This window comes from Furipterus horrens, unplaced genomic scaffold (assembly GCF_987537825.1).
Source record: "Furipterus horrens unplaced genomic scaffold, mFurHor1.1.pri manual_scaffold_3, whole genome shotgun sequence".
In the NCBI taxonomy this organism is placed as follows: Eukaryota; Metazoa; Chordata; class Mammalia; order Chiroptera; family Furipteridae; genus Furipterus; species Furipterus horrens.
The window spans coordinates 14,848,651-14,868,008 of record NW_028327173.1 but is presented as its reverse complement, the minus strand read 5'-3'; the positions used below and the strand labels follow the sequence as shown (position 1 = coordinate 14,868,008).

General features: G+C 43.4%; 1 long non-coding RNA gene across 1 annotated transcript; it reads right to left on the bottom strand.

The window, feature by feature from the left end:
• Positions 1–1,041: 1,041 nt before the first annotated feature.
• Positions 1,042–17,468, bottom strand: LOC150014354 (uncharacterized). The gene is made up of 3 exons (XR_016509645.1): positions 17,058–17,468; positions 1,516–1,774; positions 1,042–1,421 (listed from the first exon to the last, which is right to left on the bottom strand). It is a non-coding gene; the product is annotated as an uncharacterized LOC150014354 (long non-coding RNA).
• Between the last annotated feature and the right edge of the window lie 1,890 nt (positions 17,469–19,358).

The window sequence follows — 19,358 nt, the reverse complement described above, 5'->3', positions numbered from 1 at the left end:
TGAATAAAAGTGATAATAAATGGTACATATTCTTATGTTACCTGACTTTCTTCATTGTTTAAACTCAATACATTGTAAATATATGTCTGTGCATATATACATACCTACATCATTGTTTGTTTGTTTTTTCCACCGTTAACGGTATCCGACGTTATTACCATGGGGGAATTTTACCATCACCCTACGGTTTGTTTCCAATTTTTTGCTATTATATGCAGAGCTGAATATCCCTCTAGCTAAATCTTCATTTTCTTAAAGAAATTCCCTTTAGATAAATTACTAGGTAAATACATAGGAGGAAATACTTTGATTTATGCCCCCGCCATCAGAATAAGAGTCACGTCTCAGGCTTCTGGCTTGAGGAGAGCATTCCCCCCCTTCTTTAAGGATGGCTGCTTCTCTGCATTGAACCTGCAAGAGGAGTTGGTGGATTTTCACAGAAGGGAAATAGTTGAGAGAAGTTTTAAAAGTATTTTTTTTTTAAAGATCACATGTTATATACGGCCCTTTTAAGGAGTGTATGCCTGTGAGACAGTTCTTTCTTCTGGGGAACATGAAGCTAAGAAGGTCTACTTACTCATTACAGTTGACAGGCTTCATAGCTGTCGATCTGGCGGTTAATGAGCTACAAACATCTGGAATTTTCCACTGACTCAGGCAGGATATTGTTTATCTTCAGCTGAGTGCACGGGCTTGGGAGGACACTGTGAGTCACACTTCCATGTCCTGAGAGCCTGTGTTTTGCCACAATAGAAAAAAAGATACAAATTGGCACAGTTTTAAACGACGATTCAAACTGGTTGGCCTAGTTGACACGAGGGTATGACTTCCACTCTTGGGAACAGCAGGCACCAGGAAAGTCTCCATTAAACCTACAATTTCTAAGGCACAGGGAGGTGAAGTGACTCCAGTTCACCATGGTTGAATTTTTATATTATCTCTTTGCCTTTAAATGATATGTCTTTATTCTATTTTATTATAACTGTTACCTTGTACAATTCAAAGATATGATCTTTTGCACATTCCAAATGTACCCCTCATTAGATAATAGTAATAAGTATTAAGCACTTTACTATCAGCAAAACACTGTACAAAGCAATTTATATGCATCACCTTATTTAATTCTCATCACAGCCCTCCTGAAAACAATAGCATTATTATTCCCATTTAACAGAGGAGCAAACTGAGGCTCAGAGAGAAAGGACATGTGATTTACCCCAAGTCACACACCAGGAACTCAAACCTGGGTCCGTGTGATACCAAAACCTTTGCTCTTAGCCACTCTGCTACACTGGCGTAGTCTTCAGGGCAGATATTCACAGGAAGTGCTCAGAATACAGCTTGCTCTGGCTTGGCAGGTGGCCACCCTTCTGAGTCCAGCCTGTCATCAGCCCAGTGAACTTCACACATATTTTTAACACCTTTTCGAAAGAAAGCAAAGAAAAAACTAGTGTATTTATAGTCCCCCAAGTGTGTGTGGGGGGGGGGGTTTACTTTCAAAAGAATTCTACCTACCAGCGTGGTTCCTGCAGTGAAAGTACCCTGCTGAGAGGCGAAGCTGTGGGAGCTTCCGCAGCAGCCTGGGAAGGGCATGGCCCACCGTGAAGGAACTGCAGCCTGGTGAACCCCTAAGGAGGGGAAGAACCCGCAACAGTGTCCCTGAGAGAAAGGGGCAGCTTTAGGTAGCATCAAGCCAGGAACACATGAAGTCATCTGACAAGAGTTCTGCTCCAGAAGGAAATTTCTTGCTCTGCTTTCCTTTCTTCCTCTCTGCCTATAACCTCAGAGATATCAAAAATTATAGCTAGCAAGCTGCAGAAAGAGGAATAAGGAAGAACGGAACCTTCAACTCTCAATTACGTTCAGATTTCCGATTATGACCAGGACTGGCCAATTTTCATTACGAAATCAGAATTCTGTCTAAAAGCTGAAGTGACCTAAGGATTCTATTACCCAAAAGGAAGAATGATAATGAAAATGACAATCAGTATAGCAAAGGCAGCAAAGTCATCTGGAGCACGCTGGCCAGACGTCACCCCTGCCTAGGAGTAAACAAAAAGGTTACCTCCCCACACTCACCTGTGTTTTTGTCCATTGGCTGGAGAAGATCTATCCACCTGAGTAGACTTAAAAGAAAAATAAGTTCATACAGCTAATAACAAACCATCAAATCTATGAAGCAAAAAATGCATAGAACCGAAGGGAGAAATAGGCATTTCTGTAATAATAACTGGAGACTTCAATACCCAACTCTCAATAACGGATAGAACAACCAGACAGAAGTAAGGAAATAGAGGACGTGACCAACACAATAAACCAATCAGATCTAACAGACAATATACAGGACACTCTGCCTAACAACAACAGAATACACATTCTTCTCAAGTGCCCATGGGACATTCTCCAGGGTAGAACATGTTTTAGGTCACAAAGTAAGACTCAATAGATTTAAAAATATAGACATTATTCAAAGTATCTTCCCAGATGAAGTTAGAGATCAAAAACAAAAGGAAAACTGGAAAATTCACAAAATTGTGGAAACAATACACTCTTAAAATTTAAATCAGATGGGTCAACAAATACATCACAAGGGAAATTGAAAGAAAACTCTTAGAGATGAGTGAAAATGAAGGCACAGCATGCCCAAACCTATGGGACTCAGCAAAAATCAGTGCCTATGGGGAAACTGATAGGTATAAATACATCAAAAAGTAAGCAAGATCTCAACACAACAGCCTAACTTTACAACTTGATGAACTAAAAGTTGAAGAACCTTGCAAGGGATCCTGAGCTAGAGGCCTCATCTAGGCTGCAACCAGATTTCTGATGCACAGAAACTGTGAGATAATAAATGTTTGTGTTTTAAGCTGCTACATTAGGGGATAGCTTGTAACTAAATGATATAGCTGTTACTATTTTTATAAAAATGGTTTAATACTGAACATACTATTTTATAGCTGTTTACTTAGCAATATATTCCAACATTTATCTAGTTTTCTAGAAAAGAAAACTTTGATTTTTAAAAACCATAATATGGCCCTGGCTGGTGTGGCTCAGCGGATTGAGTGCCAGCCTGTGAACCAAAGGGAAGCCAGTTTGATTCCTGGTTTGATTCCTAGTCAGGGCACATACCTGGGTTGTGAGCCAGGTCCCCAGTTGGGGATGCACAAGAGGCAACCACACATTGATGTTTCTCTCCCTCTCTTTCTCCCTCTCTTCCCCTCTCTCTAAAAATAAATAAAATCTTTTAAAAAGTAAATAAAAGCCATAATATGGATGCATAATTTAGTTTTTGTGGGGGGCGTGTCTTTTCTGTACACGCATGCATTTATTCAGCCAACTCATAAATACGGTTATTAAACTGCATACATTCTGTCAAAAGAATAGATTGGCATACGGGCAGCTATAAAGGCATTTTTTTTCTATTGGATTTCCAGAAGGAGAGCTCCTGTTTACAGAGCCTATAACTCTTATGTGATGATCCTTGAAAAGAAAGGAAGAAAGGGAGGGCTGCGGTGTTAGTTTTGTTAGCATCTGCACCAAATAAGGGCTGGCAAAGAGAAGACCTTGAGCCACAGTATTAGTGGCACTTGTGGTCCCAAGGGGCCCAGTGCCTGCTCCAGGGTCCTGCTAATGGAGCCAGCTGCCACAAGACTGTTAGATATCTCAGTCACTGTCTATTTCATTTCTCCTAGAGTTTAGGACATATAAGCAAATGTGTTACCTCCTGGATCCGGCAAGAAAGGCCCTCGCTCTGGGCCCCACAATTTAGAGGAACCTCCATCACAAACACACATAAGATCAATTTATTGAATGAGAGATAAAATGCAATATCAGTCAAATTATAAAAAATAATTGTTAAGAGTGAAATACACAACCAGGCAATTTTCATCCTATCTCAAAATGGATGAACCCAGGAATGAAAAGAAGACTGTCTAAATAAACCTGAGTCATCCAGCCCCAGGAGCTGAGTGACTGGTCACAGGGGTTGCTCTACTTGCCAAGAACATGTGGGCACTTCTGGCACTCAGTGCTGGCATGTCACAACCCCTAACATCCACTCTTACGACTAACACTGTTCAGGCCCTGAGGCGGAGGTGCCTCACACACCCCAGGCTCAGTTGGAAGCTGTTCTGTCCAGCAGAGTCTTAGTGACCATGGCGGAACAAACTCTTACGTAGGACACTTTATTATGTCCGATGAAATAACTTTTACCCAGGATACTTCTTTATGTCTGGGGGCAGGAAGGTGACTGCCTCTCTAGTGGAGAACAGCAGTTAGACCTTCGTCCCTCATGCTTTTCATTGAGAAGGATACCATGGGAGATACAAGATCAACATTCATAAATCATCAATAGCTTTCAGGTGCCTAGGTTACAATCAACAATATCTGATTACAAGTTCCAGTACAGCAGGTACAATGAATAATCTGTGCCAGGGTCTATTAAACATTTTGACCCCACATTGGCACTAGATACAAGGTTTCAAATACTCCCTGCTAGAGATTGTTTATACTTAGTTATAAAATAAAAGAAAGCAGAGCAAGTTCTAAAGCATATTAATATTCCTTAAATCCAATCCCCACGGAAACCCTCTGAATGGTTTTCGGGTATGTCTCCTACGCAGCCATTGTTGAGACTTAAAGACAAGCACGGCCAGAGTGCTGGCGGCAGGTCATGCTCAGGCCGGGGCTACAATTCCCTAAACCACAAAGAGTGGTTCCCCACAAGACCCCAAGGAAATGCTTCTCCATATCCCTTGCCCATGACCTCGAGACAAAAGGCAACTGTGTCCAAATGATATGAAGGTTTGTGGTTGATTTTGTTATTATGAGTGTATATTTGACAAGGTAGGAAGATAGAAAGAACATCTCTTATTTAAATGTTTGTTAGTTTGTCCCGTTTAAATATTTAGGCAAATGATATGTGGGTGGGTCTCCATCTGTATGACAAGCCTCAGCAAGTGTAATGGTATGTTAAAAAAGAGGATCTACCTTAATTTTACTTCTTTTTTTTCCACCTTATTTACCTATTTATTGTGGTAAAATACACATAGAGTAAAGTATACCAATGTAACCATTTTCAAGTGTACAGAGTGAAGTTCACTCATATTGTTATGCATCCATTACCATTGTCCACCTCCACAACTCTTTTCTTCTTAGAAAATTGAAACTCTTGCCCTGGCTGATGTGGCTGGTGTGGCTCGGTGGATTGAGTACTGGCCTGCAAACCAAAAGGTCACAGGTTCGATTCCCAGTCAGGCCACATGCCTGGGTTGTAGCCCAGGTTCCCCAGTTGGGGGTGTATGAGAGGCAACCAATTAATGTATCTCTTGCACATGGATGTTTCTCTCCCTCTCTTTCTCCTTTCCATCCCCTCTCTCTAAAAAGTAAATAAGTAAAATCTTTTTGTTTTTAATTGAAACTCTTTCCATTAAACAATAACTACTCATTCCTCCTTCACCCCAACCCCAGGTAACTACCATCCTATTTGTCTCTATGATTTTGACTACTCAGGGAACTTTGCAAAATCATACAATATTTGTCTTTTTTTTTGACTGGCTTATTTCATTTAGCATAATGTTCTCAAGTTTTATCCATATTGTAGCATATGTCAAAATTTTCTTTCTTTTTAAGGCTGAATAATATTTCATTTTATGTACACACCACATTCTGCATATCCATTTATTCGTGGATGGACACTGGATTGCTTCCATGTTTGAGCTATTTTGAATAATGATACTGTGAACATGAATAACAAATATTTGCTCAAAATTCTACTTCATATATTTTAAATTCCTCAAAACCCCCTTTTCAGCAACTAATAGCATTACTAGAGAGAAAAATCATCAAAGACCTATAATACCTGAATAACACAATCTAAAGTGGACTTGTTGGGTCATATGGTAATTCTAGTTTTAATTTTTAGGAACCACGATAATGTTTCCCACAGTGGCTATCCCAATTTATATTCCCACCAACAGTGCACAGGGTTGCAATTTCTTCACATCCTTGCCAACAATTGTCATTTTCTACTTTTTAAACAGTAGCCATCCTAAGGGGTGTGAGGCAGTAGGTAACTCTCATTGTAGTTTTGATTTGCATTTCCCTAATGATTAGTGATGTTAAGCATCTTTTCTTTTTTAAAAAATATTTTATTTATTTACTTTCTAGAGAGAGGGGGAAAGAGGGAGAAAGAGAAGGAGAGAAGCATCAATGTGTGGTTGTCTCTTGCAGGCCCCCAGCTGGGGACCTGGCCTGCAACCCAGCATGTGCCCTGACTGGAAATCGAACCCATGACCCTTTGGTTTGTAGGCCAGCACTCAGTCCACTTAGCCACACCAGCCAGGGCTTAAGCATCTTTTCATGTGCTTATTGGCCATTTGTATATCGTCTTTGGAGAAACATTTATTCAAGTCCTTTGCCCCCCCCCCTTTTTTTTAACAAAGAGTATACTTTTTCTTTCACTTTTTTAAAAAATTGTTTTTCTATTACAGTTGTCCCACTTTTTCCCCATTGCTTCCCCCTACCCCACCCACCCCTCTCCCAGTCAATCCCCACCCCATTGTCCATGTCCATGGGTCATTTATACACGTTCCTAGACTAACCCTTCCCCTTCTTCCCCTCCTTCTCCCCATCCCCCTCCCCCCTTGTCACTGTTAGTCTGCTTTGCCCACTTTTGAATTGGGTTATTTGGGTTTGGTTGTTGCTGTTGTTGGGCTTTAGGAGTTATTCATTTTTTATGAAAATTATTCCCTTATCAGATATATAATTTGTGAATATTCTTCCCATTCTATGGGTCATCTTTTCATTCTGTTAGTAGTGTTTTTGATGCACACAATTTTCATTTTTATGAAGTCCTATTTGTGTGTTTTTCTTTTCTTGCCTATGCCTTTGGTGTCATAATCCAACAAATAATTGCCAAATCTAATGTGGTGAAGTTTTTGGTCCAAGTTTTTCTTTTAAGAGGTTTAGCACTTACATTTAGGTCTCAGATCCATTTGGGGTTATTTGTGTACATGGTGAAAGATGAGAGTCCAACTTCATTCTTTTGCGGGGATACCCAGTTTTCTCAGCACCATTTGTTGAAAAGACTGTCCTTTCCCCAAAGGTCTTGGCACCCTTGTTGAAAACCATTTGACCACATATGCGAGGGTTTATTTCTGGGCTCTCTAGTCCATTGATTTCTATATCTATCTTTATGCCAGTATCACATTGTTCTGATTACTGTAGGATGGTAGTAAGTTTTGTAGTGTGAGACCTCCAACTTTGTTCTTCTGTTTTCAAGATTGTTTTGGCTATTTGGGGTCCCTAACATACCATCACTTTGCTACATTCTGTTTATTGGAAGCTAGTCATTGAGGCAGTCCACAGTCAAGAAGAGAATACAGTAAAGGATGTGAATGCCAGGAGACAGGGATTACTGAGCACCATTAAGGGCTGCCTACCAATAGTTAACCAACACTTACTGAGAACTTAATGTACTGAGCCGTATGTATATATACTCACATTTAATACTGACAATAACCCTGGGGATCTGTAACTATTATTATACCTAGTTTGTAACAGTGGGAATTGAGGTTTAAAGAGATGGCCCCCCAGCTACAAAATGATGGAGCTGGGATTCAAACTCAGCCTGTCCAGTTCCAAAACTGTGTTTTCAACCATCATACCATCTATCCACACTTGGCTGCTTCAGTATCTCAGATGAATATGAAATGTTATCAGTTATAATTTAGAGCTTAGATTTATGATTGGCAAAAGTCTCAAATGACTGCTCATGAATAGAAGAATGAGATTTTTTCAGCTGTATTTAGCCCTAGTCAAATAAATTTGAGAAATCCTCCCATTTTGGCTCAATGTCAGCTTGTTGCAGATATTTGCTACTCACTGTGGAAAAGGAAAGACAAACACTAACAAAAACATGTTGAAGAATTTCCATTCTTGCTACACTTGACACTAGATTCTTCACGTCCTAAGAAGGACCTCAGCTTCAGGGAAGCTTCTGGACCTAATTTCATGGGCAGCTGTCTCATAACATCAAATTTCTCTTGAACTTCCCCATCAAACTTCCTCAGTTTCTGGGGAAGTTCACGCACAAGAGAACTTTGTGAAAACAAGTTTTCACAGAACCCCTTGGCCTGAGAGAGTTCTGCTTTCAAATAATCCTACCCCCACCTCCTCCCCAGTCAGATTCTGCCACTTGAGATGGAAGGCCTCCTTCCCACTGAGGAATGTTTCAGCAAGTGTCTAACAGAAGCTCTTCAAGACTCTGCTTCTCTTTTCCCCTTCTTCTGTGACCACATCTGCAGACTCTCAGAAAAGAAAAATGTTGGGGCCCTGGCTGGTGTGGCTCGGATTGAGTGCTGGTCTACAAATCAAAGGGTCGCCGGTTTGATTCCCAGTCAGGGCACGTGCCTGGGTTGCCGGTCTGGTTCCCAGCTGGGGGCCCATGAGAGGCAACCACACATTGATGTGTCTCTCCCTCTTTTTCTCCCCCCCTTCCCCTCTCTCTAAAAATAAATAAATAAAATCTGTAAAAAAAGAAAGAAAGAAAGAAAGAAGCCCTGGCTGCTGTGGCTCAGTGGATTGATTGTCAGCCTGCGAGCCAAGTGTCGCTGGTTCGATTCCCAGTCAGGGCACATTACTAGGTTGCACGTCAGGTCCCCAATTGGGGGCGCAAGTGAGAGGCAACCACAGAGTGATGTTTCTCTCCCTCTCTTTCTCCTTTCCCCTCTCTCTAAAAATAAAATAAACAAACAAACAAACAAATAATAAAATTAAAAAAAAAGAAAGAAAGAAAAATATTGGGTTGAGTTTTCAAGACCAGAACAGATAGCTTGGTTTCAAAGTGTTTCAGGAATGTTGAGAATGTTTTGAAATGTGTTTTTAAAAGGTATTCGTGTTTTCATTACGTTTTTTATGAGCAGACATAATTGCCTTAGTGCTTCAGCTTAAAAGGGGAACCTACTCAAGTCACTTTATTTTTTCTTGGAGCTGCAATTCAGTCCTTGAAGCTGGGTTGGACCCTGTGCAGGTGCAGAGGTGAATGAAGATGTGGATCTTGTCTTTAAGGAGCTTTGACAGTAGGATCCAGAAGAATGAGCAACTGGGTACACTATAATGCAGAACAGGCAGGTGCCACAAGGGAGCTGTGAATCACTATAAAAAGGTTTCCCCACCTTTGCACACGGCACCACTGACCTTTCACTTACTTTCACAAACTCTCCTGAAGTTTCACCCCTCCTCCCTGGGTCAGCATCATGGTAAGAGCACAACTTCTAGAGCTAGACAGCCTGGTTTTGAATCCCAGCCCCGCTACTCCCATGATGCACAGCCCTGGGCAAGTTACTTAATGTGTCTCTGGGTCAGTTTCCTTATCGGTCAAATGGACATAATAATATTCTCCATCTCACTGGGGGGTTGTGAGGATTGAGTGAAGTGGTGGGTATAGTAAATGTTAGCAGTTATGGCATTTCTGTTCCATAAGTGAGGAGGTTGAGGTTTAGGGAGTCAAACTGACTTGCCTGGAATCTTTCAACTAGTAGGCAGTGGGGCAGGGCTTGAACCCTAGACTCCAAGTCCAATGCTCTTTCTGTGGCTCAGAAGCCTGAAAGCCGTGGGAATCCAGAATCAGATCCAGGAGCTGGGGAAAGGGGTGGGGGTAGTGGAAATCAAGGAAGGCTTCCTAAGACAGGAGGGAATGGAAATTCCTCTTGAGCTCTGGTATCTGAAAGCCTTCATCTGAAGATTACTTCCAATGACAACCAATTTGATAGTGGATCCTCTTAGATATATTAGTGCAATTTCATTCTTCATGTAGTATATTCAACTATTTTTAATGGCTCTTTCTTCTGTGTTTTCAAACACACTGTACAAAGTTCTATTACAGTACCCATTGTAGGGTATTTGGGTTACCTGCTCTTCCAGTTACTGTTGCTAAATCACCCCAAAGCTTAGGGCTTTTTTTCAAAAAATATTTTTTTAATTTATTTTTAGAGAGAGGGGAAGGGAAAAGAGAGGGAGAGAAACAATGATCTACTGCCTCCAACCAGGACCTGGCCTGAAACCCAGGCATGTGCCCCAACTGGGAATTGAACCAGAGACTTTTCGGTTGGCAGGCTAGTGCCCAGTCCACTGAGCCACATCAGGCAGGGCCCAAAGATTAGGGTTTAAAAGAACAGCAATTATTTTATTATCTTTCAAGGTTTCTGTAGGTCAGGAATTCAGGGTGGTCTGACTTGGGTTTTCTCATGTGGTTGCTGGTGGAGGATGGTGGATGGAGCTAGAAGAGCTGGGAGCTGGCTGGGCACCTCTCTGCCTTCATGGTCTCTCATAGCCTCTCCCTGTGGTCACTCCATGGGTGAGTTGAGGCTTCCTCAAAGCATGGCAATCTCGGGGCAGTCAGATTCCTTACATGGTAAGTGAAGGCTTCAAGAGCAAGTATTCCTAGCTTCAGAAGTCACATATGTCACTTCTGGCATACTCTTTTGGTTGGAATAATCTCAAAGTCTTCTTAATTTTAAGGGGACGTGACAAAGAACTCACCTCTCAGTGGGAGAAGTCATAAGGATGGGAGACTTTGCTGAAGTCAGGTCTGGAAGATACAGTCTACCAGACTTGTTTTTGTGTCTGCCTTCCTGATAGAACGCTCATTCATTCAACCAGCAGGTGTGCATTTGCTCACTCATCAAACATTTACGGAGCGCCTACTATATATACATGCCGAGCACTAAGCTCGGCCCCTGCACATACATTACTTTACCTAATTTCATGTCAAGCCTTTGAAGCAAATGCATCATCTCCATTTAACAAGTGAGCAATCTAAGGCTCAGAATGGTGCAGTGATTTCCCAGAGTCACAGTGGATAGAGAAGCCATAATTTGAACCCAGAGCCATACCATTCCTTACACTAGACTACACGCTCAGCTTCCACACCCCCTGGTTACCTCTAGGGCCTTTTGGTCTGCACCTTGGTGAACCTCCTTACCCTCCATTCCCCCAGGACAGGTCAGTGGCTGGGGAAACACTGTCTGGGGCCAGTGAGGAGAAACCCCAAGTCCTGAGCCAGCCATGGAACTTCTGTCTGTGGTCCCAGAGGTTCTGGTTGCACAGCATGGGTTGGAATTCATGCCAAGCGAATTCACTTATTCACACATGTGGAATAGGATTTATTTTGGTGCCAACTGCATTCGACCATAGCAACCAGAGTGCTGCACTTAAGAGGCTCGTAAGCAGCATCCAGCTCAGCAGGAACGAGAGCCTTGATCAACTAATCATGTCTACCGTAAGCACAGAACCCGGAGTCTCAGCACTCGGCCCTTGCACCCACCTAGGCCTCTTTCAAACGGAAGGTTCTGGGATACAAACTCCATGAGGGCAAGGATTGTGTCTGTTTTGTTCACTGCTGTGTTCCCAGTACCTAGAACAGTGCCCCAAAAAGAATTAGGATCTCAACAAACATTTGCTGAATGAATGAGACAGTTATAGTACAGAGATTAAATGGATTGACTCCAAGGGTGTCACAAGTCCTGGTTTTGAATTTCAGCTCGGCCCCTTGCTGGCTGAATAACACTGCATAAGTTACTTTATTTAATCTCCCTGAGGCCCAGTTACTTTACTCACTCATTCATTTATTCATTCTACAAATGTCAAACACCTAGTGTGTATCAAACACTATTCTAGGCACCAGGGATGTAGAAGAGACCAAAACAGACATAGATCCCTGACCTTATAGGGTTTGTATTTTCGGGAGGAGAAACAGACAAATGAATAAATAAGTGCAACATAAAATGGGTGTCAGATGATAAGGCTTTGAAGAAACATAAAGACAGGGGAACAGGACATTCTGGGGTGAGTTAGGAGGAAACTTGTCTCTTGGACCATAGGACCATGTGAAGATTAGAGTCCAAGGTGCAAAGGATGGTGAGACCTGGTCTTACCCAAGGCACCTGGAGCTCCTTCTACCTCTTTTCATAGGGAACACCATGTTATATTTCCATATGTATTATAGTATGGTTATATAATCCTTCCTGCTAAGTGTTGGGAGGATTGCATGAGAAAATATTTGTGAAAAGTTTAGCTCTGTGATTGGTGTACAGCAAGGGCTCGATACATAGATGTTGATATAATTTTCCTCTTACTTATTTCACGGACATCTGCTAGGTACCCGTAGAAAGTCAGAGCTGGACGGTCCATCCCATCCTCTAATTTTCCAGAAGAATCTAAGGCTCAGACTTGTTCAAGATCACACAGCCAGTAGAGCAGAACTAGAACTAGAACTTGGTCCCCGATCCAGTGTCGCCTCCACTGTTGCTTCCTCATCCAGCCAGTATTCCCCACAACCCCTTTGCTTCCTGACTGTTTCTTACATCCTCTCATGGGTCCTGCAAGCTATTGTTAAAGAAAAAATTATTCATGTTGTTGTTAAAGATGGTAAGAAAGACTGTTGGGACCATCTCCATGGGGTTTTGCAGGGGGAGAGAGATTGGTCCCAATTCTGAGTACAGCACAGGCAAGTGGGAATTTATAGCCAAGGAGCGGGTGGGGGCCAGAGATGGAAAATTACTACGAGGAAACACCAGGAATAAGGGGGATTCTGGCTAAACTGACCTACTAGGATTCCTGCTGGAGGCAGGCCAGGGTGATCAGACACCCGCTGGGGAGGCGAGGGGAGGTTGGAAAAACTCGATTAGATATAGAAGGTGATCAGATATTCTGGCTAAACCAGCCTAGCAGGATTTTTGTTAAAACAGGACAATGCAGAGACAAACATAAAAATCCAAAAACCGAGGCCTAGCTGAAAAGTCCAAGACAGCCTGAGCAGTTCGATTAGGGAGGAAAGCTTTGTTGCTCTTCAGTCTACAGTTTGAAACCATGTAATAAAATAAATACATGAATGAATGAATAATATGTGAAACAAATAAAACCATGAGATCGGGGCTGAAATGTACAGCACAGGGAATACAGTTAATAATATTGAAATAACTCTGTATGGGAACAGGCGGCCACTAGACTTAGCGTGGTAATCAAAGGGAAGGTATATAAATGTCAAATCACACCTCTGTACACCTAAACTAATATCATATTATATGTCAACAATACTTTAATTAAAATAAATAAAATAGCCCTGGCCGGGTAGCTCGGTTGGTTAGAGCATCGTCTTGACACTCCAAGATTGCGGGTTCGATCCCTAGCCAGAACACATACAAGAAGTAACCAATGGCCTTGAAAGGTGTTGCTCAGTGGGTTGGGTGTTGTCCCACCAACTGAAAGGTCCCCAGTTCAATTCCTGGACAGGGCACATGCCTAGGTTGCTGGCCAGGTCCCCAGCTGGGGACCTGAGAGAGGCAACCAATAGATGTTTCTTTCACACATAGATGTTTCTCTCCCTCTTTCTCCCCCCCTTCCCCTCTCTCTAAAATGAAATAAATACAATAGTTTTTTTTTTAATTAAAAATAAAATAAACAAAATATAATTTAAAAAATAAATAAAACCATGGAATAGTTCAGTCACCTTTCTTTTCTGAAAAGGTTCAAGAGAAACCTAACCCCAGTTTCTCGATTCAGGAGTATCGAGGTCAGGCGCGTGCAGCCAGTAGGATACTTTGGCATCTGCCCAGAGCGAAAACTGCATCTGCTGACCCCGCCCCAGAGCTGCTCAGTCACCAGGGACCCAGCCAGTCCTGCGGCAGGAAGCACCTCCCTCTGACCGTTTCCCTGGACCCCTGATCTGGAGCCTTGGAGGCCAGCTCCTCTTTGTTTAGGAGGTAGTTCTTCCTGCCCCTCCCCTGCACTGGGGCTCGTTTTGTCCTCAGCCTCACGGTCTTTGCCCTGCCTGCTCTCCTCTGAACGCTTTCCGTTGTGGGGGCTCCCCTCTCCCTCCTCCAGGAGGCTGTGTCAGCCAGCCCCTGAGGCTGCCTTTTAAGGTTCCGTGTTCTCTGGGTCTGGCTGATCACTCCAGCTCAGCAGCGCCTGGCCCCCAAACGTGTCTTAATGCCTTTTTGACTTTTCCATAGTCCCAAGCACAGTTCTAGACACGTAAGTAGACAAATAAATACCCACCAGCAATTGACAGATATGGCCATTTAAGGGGAAAAAAAAAAAAAAAACAGATTGAGAAGTGGGACCTGGCAAAGCCACAGGGAAGACTTCCTGTAGGAGAGAGGATTTAGGTAAGCCTGGAAACAGACAAGATCAAACAGATAAGCAGGAGGAAGAGAGCAGGCCAGCAGCCTGGGAGAATCGCATAACCAAAGATATGGACACAGAAGTATGCAGGCAGATTAGAATTCCAAACCTGAAAGGGAGGCCCTCTAACAAGTGTTTTTCAAATTTCAGTTTATGACCCATCAGTAGGTGATAGAAATTATTTCTTTGGCTGCAAATAGCATTTTAAAAAATGAAGTAGAAGAGATTAGGAGCATATCTATAATAGTAAGGATTATTACTGTTTCATCAAATTGATATTGCAATCTTTAAAAAAAAAGATTTTGTTTATTTTTAGAGAGAGGCGAAAGGAAGGAGAAAGAGAGGAAGAGAAACATCCATGTGCAAGAGATCATCAATCGGTTGCCTCCCACACACACACCCAGCTACGGACCTGGCCCACGACTCAGGCATGTGCCCTGACTGGGATTTAAACCAGTGACCTGATTTCAGTTCATAGTCCAATGCTCAATCCACTAAGCCATACCAGCCAGGGCTGATGTTGCTATCTTAAATGAAGCATGTAAGTATCATAAATATACTGACTTGTGATGTAAAATGAATTTTTCATGAATTGCAGGGTGTTTGTTTTTTGGTTTTTTTTTTTTTTTTTTTTTTTTTGAGTGTTCTTTTTAAATCTCTTATCAAACCCAGCCTGTTCATTTCACAGATGAGGAGACTGGGGCTCACAGGGAGAGCTGGGGCAGAGATGGACACTGAACACCAACGTCCTGACTCCCGGTGCTCCTTCTCTGCTGCAAACCACCGCACCTCTCTAAGCTAAGGAAACACATGGAACTCAGCTCTCACACACACAATGGCTCCTATTATTTTTACCATCAGAAAGACACTACGTATTTATTAATTCAACAAATGCTTGGTGAGGACCTTCACTGAGTTAGACATTTGTGCCAAGTATGGGGGTCACACAAGAGTTTAAAACGGGGGTGTACGGTTTCCTGCCTGATGCTGGTTTCTCTTGAGTTAACTTTTAAATTTTTGGTCTAGACTGAGGATGTTAAAGGAAAAGTATTCTGACACTTGTCAAAACAGCAAGACCTTATTCAAGAAAATTGCAAAAGGGGGGAGAGGTGGGGCTCAACTCCAAATACAGCGAAGACAGCTGGGGGTTTACAGCCAAGGAGCAGGATGAGGGGGGTCTGTGGGTGGAAAGTTACTGAGAAGAGACATCAAAGGTGGGGGAATTCTTGCTGAACTAATGTAACAGGACTCTTGCTAAAGGCAAGCCAAGGACTTAGACATGGAAAGTGGAGGACTAGGATTTGACCAGGTTTCAGGAGTCGGGGGAGGACTTCACCTGGTTCTTTGCTAAAACTGGGCTTGGCAGATCCAGAACAGGACAGAGGCCAAAAGCAAGGCCTGGCTGAAAAGAGAGAGCAGAGGAGCCCATCTGCAGTTTCACTGGGGAGAGTCTCTGTCCGTGAAAGCATCTTACCCTCTTGTGTTTACACTTTTCCCTGGTGTTTATATGGTGCTTTCCATTTTTTCACACTTAATTGCTAGGTAGTATTAGTACAAGGAAAAACTGAGGTCCAGTGATAGTTGAGTGACTTGAGCAAGGTCACACAGCTATTCAATGGCAGAACCGGGAATAGAGGACCAGACCCCTCTGGCCTCAGAGCCCAGACACTTAGCCACTGTGCCGTGTTGCTCCTCGTGGCCAGAACCCAGCCTGAACACCCAAATCCAACCTTCTGCTAATGCATTGCCTGATTTGGAGCCTGCACGTCGTCTGTCTCTGCTTGCATTACTGTCTGAGCTCAACAGTGAGAGCCAGGGCTATTATTAAATGCTCTCGGTCCCCGAGCCTGGCAGGCTCAGATCTGCCCTCAGCCCCTGCCCGCACTGTTATTTATAGAGGTGATTGTTTACTGCTGGAGCTGAGCTGTGACACAGAGCAAAGACCAGGTCAAAAAACCCACGTGCTTGGCCTGGGCACCAGAGCCCAAAGTTTGGCTCAAAAATCAGGTTCCATTGATCGACCCTCCAAGTTATCTCTTGAACTGTTGCTCTACCTCATGGCCCCCGTAGGCACTTTGGGGACTAAAAAATAAAACTTTTTCTCCCACTTCCTAAGTTCTTCCAGCTGGGCTAATAACCAAATTAACAGACAGATTAACAGGAGAAGATCACATTTTAATTCTTAAGCCATTTCCACAAGGAACCATCAGCAGAGCTGAGAGACACTGCCTCCTTTAGGCAGGGCAAGGGCTCTGCAGCTGGCCGCAGGCCTTCACTATCTAATATCACACGCCTGGTTCTTTGCCTGTCCCCACACAGTTGTTTACAATTCTCGCCTTAAATTTCTTCAGTTTTCTTAAAGGAGACCGTGACCCCCCAAAAAAAACTTTTAAGAACTATATTCCAAGGATGCCAAACCCTTTCATGAAAACTACTATTGCCCCTCTTACACCTCATTAATTGATCGTGACACTTTTTCTTACTGAGCTTAGACTCAGCTTCAGAATCCTTCTCAACACTATTCTCTGGCAACAATCACCAAAATAGCAGACTCAGCCCTGGCTGGTGTGGCTCAGTGGCTTGAGTGCCAGCCTGCGAACCAAAGGGTCACCGGTGATTCCCAGTCAGGGCACGTGCCTGGGTCGCAGGCCGGGTCCCCTGTTGGGGGCGCACAAGAGGCCACCACACGTTGATGTTTCTCTCCCTCTCTTTCACCCTCTCTCCCCCTCTCTAAAAATAAATAACTAAAATCTTTTTAAAAAATAGCAGACTCAGCAATCAAGGAAAAAAAAATCTATCTGCCATTTCTGAAAACCCAATGGTCTCATTCTTCGGAGGAGGAGACCAAGGCTCAAAGAGAAGTGACTTACCCAAGATCTGCACCACTTGTTGACAGCATTGCCTAAGGATTGATATCATGCTCATCAAGTCTCCTAATTCCAGTTTATCTACCAAATAAAACTTGAGTGACTTCACCAAACATCTTGTCTTCAGTAGGGCCAGGAAGGAGGCCACTGCCCAGAGTTTCTGTTCCATATTGAAGTCCAGTTCAGCATCAGGCCAGCTTAGCGTGTTTCCAGATTCAGTGCATTGCTGTGTTGTGGTATTCAGGCTCCCTCCCGGAGCCTGCAGTGTGGAGTCCCCACGGCCATGCGCCATGTGGCTGCTAAGGCCACATGGCTATGGAGAGAGGACATGGAGCAAATGCAGGGCAAGTGCAGTCCTAATCTACGGGGGTGAGGGGAGTTCTTTGTTGCCCTGGGGTTATAACCAGAAGCCTGGGTTTAGGATGGACCAGTTACTTTCTCAAAATGACCAATCAACTTCCCAAGCTTCTGTGGGCTTTAGATGAGTCCACACCCCCTAGTGAGATTGACAGGACTCTATGGCCCAGTACCTCCTCCTGCATCCAGTAGATGGCAGTGTCTCACAGTACAAGGGCGGGTGAGGCCAGCTGACCACAAGCAACTCGGAAAACCAGCTCCTAGACCCTCCCCTGCAGATGCACTTAGCCCTCCCTGGAGAAAAAGACAACAGACTTCCTACATGGGCCCTGTCAGTCCTACCCAGGGTACCTAGGGGACTTGGAGATCCTGGACCAACCAAACAAGAAGGACCCTTATCCATCATCTTGTCCAGTGCTACCCAAGGTGTGGCCAGGGGCAAATAGCATCACTTGGAAACGTGTTTAGAATGCAGATTCACCCTGGCTGGTGCGGCTCAGTTGGTTGGGCATCATTCCGCAAAGTGAAAGGTCATTGGTTCGATTTTTGGGCAGGGTATATGCCTGCATTGCGGGCCCAGTCTCTGGTTGGGATGTGTGCGGAAGGCGACCATTTGATGTTTCTCTCACACATCAATGTCTTTCTCCCTCTTTCTCCTTCCCTGCCTGTCTCTCTAAAAATAAATAAATAAAATATTTTTAAAGAATGTAGATTCTCAGGCACTGCCCTAAAATACTTTGCCAATGGGTGATTCTCATGCATTCAAAAGTTATAGAAACAGCCCTAGCTGGTGTTGGACTGAGTGCCGGCCTGCGAACCAAAGGGTTGCCAGTTCGATTCCCAGTCAGGGTACATGCCTGGGTTGCAGGCCAGGTCCCCAGTTGGGGGCGCATAAGAGGCAGCTGCACCTTGATGTTTCTCTCCCTTTCTCCCTCCCTTTCCCTCTCTCTAAAAATAAATAAATAAAATCTTAAAAAAAAAATTTATAGAAGCACCTAGTTGTTTGGATTATCGTTCAGTAAACCAAAAGGTCATGGGTTTGATCCCCCATCAGGGCATATGCCTAGGTTGCAGATTCTGTCCTCGGTGAGGAGCATGTAAGAGGCAACCAACTGATCAATGTTTCTCTCCCTTTCTTCCCTTCTATCTAAAATCAATGAGCTGTCCTCAGGTGAGGATTTAAACAAAAAAAAAAAAAAAAGAAAAGAATTCCCTCCAAGTTATGGTATCTTCAGGCATTGCCAAATGTCTGCTCTGTGTAGGGCTGACAGGTAAAATATAAAATGTCCAGTCAAATTTCAATTTCAGATAAACAAGATGAACAAATAATTTTTTACTCTATATACAACATATATACATGACATATATCTCAAATATTGCCATCCTATGATTTTACTTGCTACATCTGGCAGCTCTATCACAGGGACAAAAATATCTCCCTTCTGGAGAACCACCAGCCCAGGTTCATCTTCTGGGGTCTGGGGTTTGAGGGTAGTAAGTGAAAAGATCTGCTGAGATAATCAAAGGCTATTAGCCTAGGAGGGCTGGCGCTTCATCGTACTCATCTTCGTATCCCTGGGGAAAAGTAGATGCTCATTAAATATTCTGGTAACAGGTGTGAAAACACTTTGAACTGTACCAGCTACAATACCTTGGCCTCAGGGACACACTCCCTGCCCTCAGGCAGTTCATGGTCTGGCAAACAGACACTGCAAATGGTGTTTGGTTTGACCCATAGAGCCTTTTTTAAAGATTTGACTATGTGGTCAACATCCTAAAATTGGAAGCCATTACATAAAAGTCAGGGTTTCTAGTATCTCTTGGGAAATATGGCACATCTTCCACATGCTTGGAACAGCTGGCAGCTGGGCTACACTCCCATGGCAAGGCTTGGCTAAAGCTGAGAGATGCCAGCCCCCTTTTGTTACCAAAGAGCAAGGGGGGTCC